The 12,571-nt window shown below is 43.1% G+C and overlaps 1 protein-coding gene across 11 annotated transcripts in view; it reads right to left on the bottom strand.

The window, feature by feature from the left end:
• ANKRD46 (ankyrin repeat domain 46) overlaps positions 1-3,975 on the bottom strand; it is a 41,864-nt gene extending 37,889 nt beyond the window's left edge. The window contains exons 1-2 of one of the 11 annotated variants that reach the window (XM_055348130.1): positions 3,843-3,975; positions 1,107-1,308 (exon numbers count right to left, since the gene is read on the bottom strand). The gene's annotated coding sequence lies outside the window, so the exon portion shown is untranslated. Of the gene's footprint in view, positions 1-434; positions 1,692-3,842 lie in introns of those variants that run through there. The other 10 variants (XM_055348132.2, XM_063709414.1, XM_055348133.2 and 7 more) reach the window with 10 other exon arrangements.
• Positions 3,976-12,571: the final 8,596 nt, after the last annotated feature.

A 12,571-nucleotide genomic window follows, 5' to 3' on the forward strand; every position in this document is an offset into this window, starting at 1 on the left:
CTGCATATAACCATGAAAACTAAGCCTGAGAGAAATCAGTTCAGGCTACAAATCTAATTGATAAAACTCTTAGACAGCACTACATGTTTGGCTAGATAACAGACGCAGGGATACTGAAGTAAGGGAGATGAGACCAAATCTCGCTCAGCCTTTGCTAGCTTTCTGACCTTGGACAAGTCAGACTCTCGGTGCCTCAGTTTCCTTATCTGTATAATGGAAATGGTACCTGATAGGGTTGCTTCAAGGATTAAAGGTACCAGGTATTTAAAGCAATGGCACCGTGTCTGACATAAAATAAGCACTGAAAATAGCTATTACTAGAACATAAAAACAATCCCCACACCACTCATATTACAGCTCTTTAAGAGGCTCCTAGGTACCACCGTCATTTTTTAAAGACTGAGAAGTGCTACTATTCAATGGCATATTTTTACCTTATTATGTTCTGTAGCCAATTCCGAATACCGTGGAACGTTACAAAAAACAGATGTTTTTTTCTTGAGGTACTGTTGGGAAAACCTCAGAGAGAACGATCTGCTTTTTAGCACTGCAAGCCAATTAAGGGAGAAAGTTTGCGATTACCCGAGCCCTAAGTGGAAGGTGTGCAAATCCTGCCTTTTGACCCGGGCACCCCGGAGCCATGTGCCATTCTGGAGAGCTCACTCACACCCCAACAGCTTGTCCCGGCGCCTGAACTGTGCGCTCCTGCAAGCACACGCCGCGAACGCACCGTCTCGCCCCGGCCGAGCAGCTGGACCTGCGGCGGGGCTTCCGCGCTCACCCCCCGATTAACCGCGAGCCAGGGCTGCCCGCGCTGCCCAGGGGTTCCCCGGACCACAGCCCTAACCCGCAAGCGCAAACGAGAACCCTCGCAGGCCTCTGCCCCGCCCTCGTGAACACACAGACCGCGAAGAAGCCATCACGGACCCGCGGTCGCTTCCTCGGCCCGGCTCCCTCCAGTCGCCGCGGAAGGTGTGGGAAGCCCGGGCACCCTCGCCCCTCAGGGCCCCGGCCAGGCCTACTGGACTTCCAGTGCTACAGGGACGGTGCAAGAGATATCAAGTGGCTCTAGCCCAGGCGCTGCCCACAGGCCCCGGGCCAAGTACCTGCGACTCGAACGTGCAGCAGCGACAGCGGCAGCTTCAAGGCGGCGGTGACGGGCGGATGGGAGGGGCCAGACAGGGGTAGTCGGAGTCCCCGCTGGGCCAGAGCGGTCTCGCGCTGCAGCCCCCGGCGCGCCCCCTGCAGGTGGGCGGTCCTCACGGTGGCTCGGGCTGCTCTGAGTCAGAGACTCCGGGAAAGCCTGCTCTGAATTAGGGAAAGCATCAAAACTGTGGCTTCAGAAGAGAAAGACAGCCTAGAAGAGGTTTATCCGATCTGAGTCCGGGAGCATTTTGCACTTTTCACGTCCTATTCTAAATTCACATCCCATCCCCTTAGTTAAATGCGGGCTTCAAAGGCAAGGGCAGTTTCATTAGGTGCTATAAGCATCAATTAATAGTTGCTGGCCTCTAGGTAGGTCTTCTATAGACCCCAAATTGACATATTAGGAATAGCCACTAATGATTGCCTGCGCTATTTCTAAAATATAACCCTGCATTTTTACTTTTTTCAAAGGCAGTTTGAATCTTTTTTTTTTTTTAGACGGAGTCTCACTCTGTCGCCCAGGCTGGAGTGCAGTTGCTCAACCTCGGCTCACTGCAAACTCCAACTCCGCCTTCCGGGTTCAAGCGATTCGCAGTTTGAATCCTTCCATCCTACTTTGTAGGGTTCCTTGACTTATTGCAACATGTACAGCCAAGACTAACTAAAAGTGTGGTGGGACATTCATATGCTGGAAACATTCTTTCATGCAAAACTAGTTTTTTCTTTTTTTCATTTTACCAACTCCAGTCCTACAGCCAAGACAACTCTCACTGCACAGTGACCGTCCTCTGAATTCTAGCACCCTCATCCAACCAAGCCACCCTCTATGGCAAACTTGTCCAACCCCTGGCCCACACCTGCAGGCTGCATGCAGCCAAGACAGTTTAGAATGCAGCTCAACACAAATTAATAAACTCTCTTAAAATATTATGAGTTTTTTTTTTTGCAATTTTTTTTTAGCTCATCAACAATTGCTGGTGTTAGTGTATTTTATGTGTGGCCCAAGACAATTCTTCTTCCAATGTGGCCCAGGGAAGCCAAAAGATTGGACACCCCTGCTCTAGGGTATCTCATGGTTCATTCATTCAAGGACCACCTACACCATCTAATAATTTGTTCTTGAAAATGTCATGTAAAGGTTTAGGACTATTGTCATATTAGAGGAAATCACTATTACATTTCTTTCATGTAAGAATTATAAGATCTGGCCATGCACGGTGGCTCACACCTGTAATCCCAGCACTTTGGGATGCTGGGGTGGACAGATCACTTGAGGTCAGGAGTTCGAGACAAGCCGGACCAACATGGTGAAACCTTGGCTCTACAAAAATACAAAAATTAGCCAGGCACGGTGTTGCACACCTGTAATCCCAGCTACTCAGGAGGCTGAGGCACAAGAATCCTTGAACCCCAAAAAGCGGAGGTCACAATGAGCCGAGATCTCACCACTGCACTCCAGCCTGGGTGACAGAACAAGACTCCATCTCAAAAAAAAAAAAAGTTATAAGATCTTAGGGCATTTCACATTTTATTGTGCTATGACTAATCAGCAATATTACTTGTTAAATTGATGACATTTATTAATCAGTTTGTTATTGATGTCCTCCTTCTGGTTGTGTATTGAGTTTATAATATCTTCACTGATGCCTATAAACTATGACAAATTAGCAAGGAAATTAAAGCTTTTCCCAATGTATTAATAAGATTTACTCTTCATTAGTTGACTCATCCAACAATCTGAGAGCCTCTCCATTACTTCTATTCAAATTTATCTCTTCCTCTTCATGAATTACTGCTTTTGATTGATATGAAAAAATGTAGGGATGGGGAAGACAGCTTTTTTCTCTGACGGGATTAAAGTGAACTGCATGCTGCACATATTCTATGACTCCTTCATGTTACCACACCTGGGCACTTTGACACAGTGGCTGTTAGGAGCTGATATGGTTTGGCTGTGTCCCTGCCCAAAATCTCATCCTGAATTATAATAATACCCATATGTCAAGGGCAGGACCAGGTGAAGATAATTGAATCATGGGGGCAGTTTCCCCTATGCTGTTCTCATGAGAGCGCGTGAGTTCTCATGAAATCTGATGGTTTTATAAGGGGCTTCTCCTTTTGCTCAGCACTCATTCTGTCTCCTACCACCCTGTCAAGAAGTGCCTTCTGCCATGATTGTAAGTTTCCTAAGGCTGCCCCAGCCATGCAGAATTGTGATTCAACTGTGAGTCAATCACACCTCTTTTCTTATAAATTACTCAGTCTTAGGTATTTCTTCATAGCAGTGTGAGAACGGACTAATACAAGAGCATTCGCAGAAGCCATTCCTACTCTCCAGCAATAACTTAATGGAGCATGGAAGTGACCACGAACCACATGAACATCTCCCATTAGATGCAAACCAAAGTACCCCCAGCTGCATTTCTGCTTAGCTGGATACCAAAAATGCCTGTAGTCACTCCAATGTTAGCCAGTAGAAGAATACTCCGGAAGTCTGAGTGGAAAGAGAGAAATCTTAATCAATTGTAGGTAAAGTATTTTAATTTTGCAAGCTTTACAAAAACATATAACCATATCAGCACTGCTTCCCAGGGCCTTGGAAGGGGCCTGAACAAGGGAGGGCTATATATTGGTTTCCTATTGTCATTGTAACAAATTACCCTAAATTTAATACTTTAAAACAAGAATTATCTTACAGTTCAAGAGGTGAGAAGTCCAAAATCAGTTTCGCTGAGCTAAAATCAAAGTGCGGGAAGTGCTTTCCTTCTGGAGATTCTCAGGAGAGTTGGTTGCCATGCCTTCTCCAGCTCCTAGAGGCCACCTACGTCCCTGGCTCATGGCTCCTTTTTCCATCCTCAAAGCTAGCAGTGTAGCATTTTTACTCCCCTCTGACTTCTGCTTCTGTCCTTGCATTTCCTCTGTGACTCTCCTGGCTCCTTATAAGGACCCTTGTGATTATATTGCGCACACTTGGATAATCCAGAATAATCTCCCTATCTCAAGATCTTTCACTTAATCACATTTGCAAACTTCTTTTTACCATGCAAAGCAACATATTCATAGATTCTGGGGATTAGGATTAGGATGTGGACATCTTTGAGGAACTGTTATCCAGCCTACCACAAGAGCCCTGAAGCTTAAACTTTACACTCTTCAGGTAAGTCTGCCTCTTCTTCCTCATTACTAAAATCTATTTGATCCTGAATTTTGATCGTGAGAGTTCCAATGGTGGAGGAATACCTGTAATTACAACCGAGATAAGTGTCATGAAGCGAAAGAGAAAGGATTCCTTGAGGGCAAACAATATGGGAGCTAATTTAGATAGAAGGGCAACAATGTCTTCGAATAAGTGATATTTAATCTAAGATGCAAAGCATGAGGAATTAATTATGTAATGAACAAGGGAAGTATTCTAGGCAGAGGAGACGGTATGTTTGGCCTGTGAAAGGTGATGGCAGAAAGCTATCACCTTCTGTGGCAGTATCTCTACCACTGAATCCTTAGCACCACCACAGTGACTGGCACATCAGACATGTTTGGGAATATTAGCTTAGTAGTTTTCAACCTGGCAGCATGTTACAATCATGCAGCAGCTTAAAAAATAACAGTGCCAGCCGGGCGCAGCATCTCACGCCTGTAATCCCAGCACTTTGTGAGGCCGAGGCGGGTGGATCATGAGATCAGGAGTTCAAGACCAGCCTGGCCAAGATGGTGAAACCCCATCTCTACTAAAGATACGAACATTAGCCGGGCGTGGTGGTGGGTGCCTGTAATCCCAGCTACTTGGGAGGCTGAGGCATAGACTTGCTTGAACTTGGGAGCCAGAGGTTGCCATGAGCCGAGATCATGCCTCTGCCCTCCAGCCTGGGCCACAGAGCAAGACTCTGTCTTAAAAAAAAAAAAAAAAAAAAAAAAAAAAAACCGGGCCTGGGCCCTAGCCAAGATCAAGTTAGAATCATCTGGAAGTACGGCCCAGGCATCTGCATTTTTAAAAGCTGCTCAGGGAACTCTAATGTGCAGCCAGGATTGAGTTGAGAATCGCTGTATTAGACACAATTGAGTGAATGAATGAATAAGTGAAAGGAAATATTTGCTTTGGGTAGGCTTTTCATTTAGAAAGTTTTCTTATTAGGGATAAGAAGGGTTTTGGCTATATTCGTTACATAAATTCCTATCCGGTCTTAAAAAATGCAGACAGACTTTCAAAAATGTTATACTTGAATGCTCATCAGAAGAGACTGAAAGTGATCTAGCAACTATCCCAATGTAACTAGTTGTCTCTGTAGAAAGGCGATATGGTCAGAATGGGGAGGTGTTTGAAAAAAATACACCGCACCTACGAAGTAAGTGTTTTGAGCTCTGCTTTCCTGTTCCAGGGTGCGTTTGGTTTCTGTAGTACTGACGAATGACCATGAGAGGGAGACATGCTCCTGACAGGTGTTGCTTCCGTGGGTCTCCCATCTCTCAAGCTCGGCTAGCACGAATCAGGTGTTTTCCACAACACTGTGGGTTCTCAGGCATAACAATGGAATGAGTAAGTACAGGAGATGAGACAAGTAGCACATATTTATCTACAACAAAGTTAGGGTCATTTCAGTTCCCCAACAATTTTAAACATTTAAACAACCAGAAAAAAAAAAATGAAGTGTTTTGTGTGCCGGACATATTTGCGAAACTGTTAGAGAAAAAATTTGAAGCCCAGGAGAATAATATTTTCCTAGAGCAACTGGCACAACTAAAAAATATTCAAGAAAAACTTTCAGAAAGGTATCTCTTTTCTTAATTGCAAAGTAAAATCTTAGATGTCCTTGGGTTTCTGAAGTTACTAAGATAACAGTTGGACTCTTGGAAAGAAAAAAAAAGATCTCAGCTCCTTGCCATAACATCCATTTGTCGTTTCTCTTTCCACTTACCTACACATGCCAGAACCACACAGATTGTCACACACACACACAAGGCAAAATATGATGGAATGTACATTTAGGCAAGTTACCTAACATATGTCCTATACACCTTCTAGCCCTGCTGCCTTGGGAATTAAGTTTCCAACACATGCTTTTTGAGGAACATATTCAAATCATAGCAACTGGTTTGATAAATTTGCTTAGAAGCAGGCAAGGAAAAGTAACAGAAGATAACACCAGAAAAGCTCATGGTCCAGGCTCATCTTACCTTTCCTCCAGTTCCTTTCTGGCCCTGGTTTCCTTTCTAATTTTGTAATATTTCAACTCCTTTGAGACCAGGATAGTTCATGGCTTGTTAAGTCTGGGCAAAGGTAAAGTTAAGGGTTCATGCAGGTCCCAAAAGTCTTTGGGATATCCATTCAGTTCAGATAATGAGGAGAGTTAAGGATTCCAGCAATCTGTGTTGTTAAAAGGTTCACTTCAACCCTAGAATGGAACTTAGCTTACCCCAGGGACTTAAACTGAACTGAAATCTTAGGCTTAGAGGGATCTTAACTTTTACATTAGCCCAAAACAAACTCCTGGCAATCATTCAAACAGAAGCAAAGCACATCTCCTTCTCAGTCTTGAAACATATGCCAGGAACGATATTAGACTTTGCCTCAATTCTGCTCTCCTCCTCTCAAAACACTGATCCTGCGGTTTCATTTCCACCTTTACAAAATTGTGATGCCAGTGTCAGGGTAAAGCCTGAGGCTATCCCATTCTGACTTTTGAGGATATAGTCATACTCTGACAACTATTTTCTGCAAATACAACTGAATGAACATATCTTTTGGACACACACTCCTGCCTTATTCCATTCAGGCTGCTATAATAAAATACCACAGACTGGATAACTTAAAAAGAATAGAAATCTATTTCTCACAGCTCTGGAGGCTGAGAAGTCCAAGATCAAGGCATCAGCAGATTCTGTGTCTGGTGAAGTCTTCTCTCTGCTTCCAAGGTAGCACCTTTTTCCTGTGTCCTCATGTGGCAGAAGCTGAAAGGGCAAAATGCACTAGGGTGTTCCCATCGACCTCCTTTATAAGAGCACTAATCCATTCATGAGGGAGGGCCCTCTTAACTTAGTCATTTTCCCAAAGGCCCTACCTTTTAGTACCGTCACTTTGGGCTTTAAGCTCCAACATATGAATTTTGGAGGGACACATACATTAAAACTATAGCAACTCGTGACCAGCAAGAAAGGAAACTTTTGACATTTTTATAAGAAAAACAAATAGGTGGATAAGTAATACAAATTGCTCTTAGCCTATGATTTATTTTAAGGCAAACAGAATGAGAAAAGACTCTTAACAATGACTTCAAATTATTTTATTTTATTTTATTTTTATTTTTATTTTTTGAGGTGGATCCTTGCTCTGTCACCCAGGCTGGAGTGCAGTGGCGCAATCTTGGCTCACTGCAAGCTCCACCTCCTGGGTTCCCACCATTCTCCTGCCTCAGCCTCCCAAGTAGCTGGGACTACAGGTGCCCGCCACCACTCCTGGCTAACTTTTTGTAGTTTTAGTAGAGACGGGTTCCACTGTGTTAGCCAGGATGATCTCGATCTCCTGACCTCGTAATCTACCTGCCTCGGCCTCCCAAAGTGCTAAGATTACAGGCGTGAGCCACCGCTCCCAGCCAAATAATTTTATTTTTTTATTTATTTTGAGACAAGGTGCAACCATGACTTACTGCAGTCTGGACTTCACAGGCCCAAGCTGACTTCTTACCTCAGCCTCCCAAATAGCTGGGACTACAGGTGAGTTCCATCATGCCTGGCTAATTTAAAAAAAGAAAAAAATTTATAGAGACAGAGTCTCCCTGTGTTGCCCAGGCTGGTCTTGAACTCCTGGTCTCAAGTAGTCCTCCTGCCTCGGTCTCCCAAAGTGCTGGAATTACAGGCATGAGCCACCATGCCTGGCCTGATTTTTATTTTTCAAAGACCTGAAAAATGAATTTTATTTGTTTATCTGGCAGGTCACAAGAGACATTAACAAAATAAATGGAGTTAGTTGCTTTTTGTGTTTTTGTTTTGTTAGTCACCCAACAGGATTTTTTAAGTCGCAGGTAACAGTTTGCAATAGGGTAGTAAGGTTTTAGGATTTTTCTACAGTGAATTAACTGCCTAAGATTTACTCCTCCTATCTTCATTGTGAACCCCCAGACTGCATGTCTGTCACCTCTTTTAATTTTGACAAAGAAAAAGGGAAAACAGAGGAAGTTAAAAAAAGGAGGGGGATTAAAAAAAATCTATGAATCTATGACACAAACAACCCATAGTTAATTGCAAAAGTAACTAATACTTATATTACATGATTAATAAAAATCAAGTTACCTGTAAAAATGTTAGGTTTAACCACTATGATTTGTATCTAGTCAATAATTAAAAATAAACCCTAATTTATAATCTTATTATGTTCTTCCTTAATGTGGTGCTATGCAAGTCATGGTAGTGGAATCGCTTTCTCTTTATGCATAAGTGGGGTACTTGTTGGCAATGTGCCTCTGGAGAGCATGATGCTCCACCAGCTATTGTGAGGCAACACCCAGGTATCAATTCAATAGCTGATTTTGGAATGGAATTTGCCTTCAGGTAGTTGACTTTTACAAATACTTAAGAAGTTTAATAACTGCCATTTCACTTGCTTTACTCAGCATTTTTGTGTTGTAGAAAATCAAATTCTGAACTTCCCCTGATCAGGACCCAAATACAGTAGTAGATTTCTATCTTCTCTTCCTCTGCACACTAGACACCATGACAAAGGGAATCTCCCCAGAAATTCTGCCAGGACCAGTTTCCAGTGAGGATAAGAGCATGCATGCGCACAGCAAAGCCAACTCAGAGGACGAGTTTCAGCCTGCTGCTCTGAGTGCCTCCGCCCAGACAACTGCTGCAGCTTGGAACCCATCAAATACATATGAGCTCGTGTGGACAGATGGAAAACCCATTAGGAAGTACAGCCAACTGTGTGTTACCACATTTCTGGGAAAGAAACCACATTTGGTGCAGGAGCAGTGCAAAATCACTAAGGTCAGCACCTTTAAATCAACAGAATGTCTAACCTCTTTCAAGCTATCACACAAGTAAAGCTATCTGGTTAGCTAAAGACTTTGCCCTACAGAAAAATACATGGGCTAGGGCTAGACCAAAGACCCAAGCCCACCAATGACATCATGTACTTTTCTGTAGCTGTCTAATTTTTCTTAAAATTGTGATACAAACAACTTACTTCATAAGAATACAACTGTTAGCTATTATAAAGTAACTTATGAGCAAAATGTAATTATACCTCAATAAAGTGGGGAGAAAGTACAATTACAAAGCTTAAAAGCCATCTTGTAAGAAGTCGTTGGTTAGCCGTACTTTTTTAAAGTTAACTCAGCATGTCTTTTTGTGTGTGACAGAAAAGCATACCTACTTTTTTGACATTTTTCTTGGACTATGGGTGACAGGAAGGAGAGAACTCTCCCCTGTCTTCCACAGTCCTGCGTCCACGCAAGCCACTCCCCTCATGGGCCACTGAATACACGCTGCAGGACAAGGGACAGCTAAAACAGCAGCTGAGAAAGTAGACTTGCCTCTATTGCTGAGTTTTCTTTTGTAGTTTTCCTTTGTTTGGTATTTTAGAATCATTTTGCCACTGTTTTACCACCAAAGCTTGGCACCTACTTGTTTTTTCCACAAAGTAGGATCACCAAGCTCTTCTCAATTTTACTTTGAGGGTAATCTTAAGGTAATTTCTAACTGAAATGTTTAATGTAAAATTTGCTTAAATGTCCATGTGGGGATGTGTGCAAGCTGTATGCTGACCACACGCTGATGTAAACTGAGACCTAGTTCTGGGGAGGATGTTAGCTCATATATATATATGGGATTTTAGAGTTATGAGCCAGGAACCATGGATGAAAACCAATATATATGTATCATAACACCACCAGCCACCGATGGGGACAGTCCTTTAGTCCCTTCATGTTGAGTGTTAACACATACTTGTGAAGGCATGTAAACCAGCCCTTCATTTTATCTCCCCATTCTAGACAACCAATGTTCTAATTAGTTGTTCTACTTCTCTATTACTAAACGTTTACTCTAAACTATCAGGCCACCCCCTGGTTTTCAAACACAGATCCCTTACATCACAAGAATATACAGGCCAGGCATGGTGGCTTACACCTGTAATTCCAGCACTTTGGGAGGCAGAGGTAGTAGGATCACTTGAGACCAGGAGTTTGAGACCAGCCTAGGCAACGTAGCAAGACCTTGTCTCTACAGAAAAATAATTTTTACAAAAGGATATACAATTCAAAAGATACTGCCTTATTACTAGAATCCCACACAGTCATTAATAATTAGTCCAGTCCGTCATTGTGTATGAATGTCTCCCAGAGTAAAGTCACTCAGGTTTGCAGGTTTCCTCTCAATCTTGTCAGGTGCCAAAAACAGGAGTGGTCTTGGCAACTATCCTCACCCTTTGAGGCATCTGGAATAACTGAGCCGAGACATCATGTCATCTTTTGCTCTGAGACTCTTTTGAGGTATTAATGTAATATTGAATTTCCTTCCATTAATAACCTTTTTTTTTTCTTTACTCTCAGCTACTTTTTCTCCTTCTCTCCATTAATACTCAAACTTTTTCACCTTTGGAAGGGACATGAGAATTGCCACTGTGCTGGTCTAGATTGTGGGCAGCAATACTAGTCTAGCAAGTAGCTCCTCCTCAATCCACTGCCATTCAGATAGGGTAAGGTTACACAGGTGCAGAACTAGTGAGCTAGTTTTGCCACCAGAGAACATAGCTGCATTCACTCTTGATCCCAGTTTCTTAGATGGGGTGAAGGCACAACCTGCCCCCATTATCCCCTTAGGAATTCAGATACAAAGTTTAAAAATGTAGTTACAGCTTCTTGCTTAGAAATCATCCTTGCTTCCAGCACTTGTAGTTGTAGCCCTGGTCCTAGGATCATTGCATCAGGTAGAGGAGAGAAAAAAAAAAATTGAGGTTGTTTGGGGAAGAAAGAGAAAATTATAGTCATTATACTAGTGTACTCCTCCCTTGGCAAGAATTGCATAGTCATATCAGCATCCTCCCCAATCCCTCTTCCCAAATCAACCAAAAAAAAAAAAAAACAAAAAACAGAAAAATCTAGTGGGGACACTCCTTTAGTCCCATTCATGTTGAGTGTTACCACCTACCTGTGAAGGTGTGTAAGCCAGCCCTTCATAATTTATCTCCCTGTTCTAGACAACCAATGTTTTATACTCCTTCTACTTCTCTATTACTAAACTATTACTCTAAGGAGGTATCTCTCTGCGCATTGTTGGATATTATGGCTTATACATTGTTCCTTGGTCTGAAGAAATGACAGTTGTCTGTACAAATCCATGCAAGTCTTCAGTTGTTTTTTTATGGTGCTCTGAGCATTTTCGTCTTCCACTAAGGAAGCAAAGCCCAGTCCACAGTCAGTGTCTAATTCCTGTCAAGACCAATGTGTAGCCCCCCAGGGCTACCAGCATCAGTTTCACTTGCCAGCTCTGGTCAGGGCCTTCCCACCAGGCAATCTGCCCCATAGCCACTGGAAGTTTCTGTCTCTCTTGCTGACAAACAGGACAGTTCTTATTGGCATTCTGTGTCTGCAAAGATGCAAAAGGAACATGTTTAGATTCATCCCATCTCTGCACTGCTGCAGTATTCCTATATCCACTCACTTCATGGACCAGGTGGTGACCACAAGGGCAGACACGGAGATAACTGCTTGTCTATTCCAGTCACCTTCTCAGCCTGGGGAGGAAGTTCTTCTGATGGGCATTGACTTATTCTCCTTTAATGCACCCCTCAAATTTCTATAGGGCTATGCACCATGTGGACATTCCGTTAATAGATCAGATTTCCATCGTCCTCTTGCCTGAGTGTATGGCCAGGCCATTGGTCACTGCCCATGAATCAGTAAAAACCCAAACATGGAGGCTTCTACTACTGTTCAGTTCTTCCATTACTGTAAGAAAGACAGCATGCAGTTCAGCCCCCTCAGCTAATCTGTTTTTACCTTCTTTGATCAAAGCAGCAGGCTTCCAAACAGGAGGATGTTGTCCATTCACTTTGGAAATGCTTTCTGTAAACAGAGCAGCTCCTTATTGGTCAATCAAGAGCTGTTCGCAGTGCACTGTCCAAGTGTCTACAGAAACCAGCAGCACCTCACAGTCTGCGTCAGTCCTGGGGGTAAAGAGGCTCCCTGCTCATGAGTATCTCCTTCTTGCATTCCCCAGGTGGCATGATCCCCTAGAAACAATTTCCATTTTATTGGGGAACTCTTCTGGGCACTGCCACTCCCTGTAGCATGTTTCTCTGCTGTCAGCTCTTCAATCAAAGCCTGCACATGCTTCCCTCCATAGGGCCCAAAGGGGCTCAGTGGGGCCTGACCACAATTTAATCACCTCTGTCCAATAGTTATTCTCATTATGATTTGTGTGAAATTTT

Source organism: Gorilla gorilla, chromosome 7 (assembly GCF_029281585.2).
Source record: "Gorilla gorilla gorilla isolate KB3781 chromosome 7, NHGRI_mGorGor1-v2.1_pri, whole genome shotgun sequence".
NCBI lineage: Eukaryota > Metazoa > Chordata > Mammalia > Primates > Hominidae > Gorilla > Gorilla gorilla.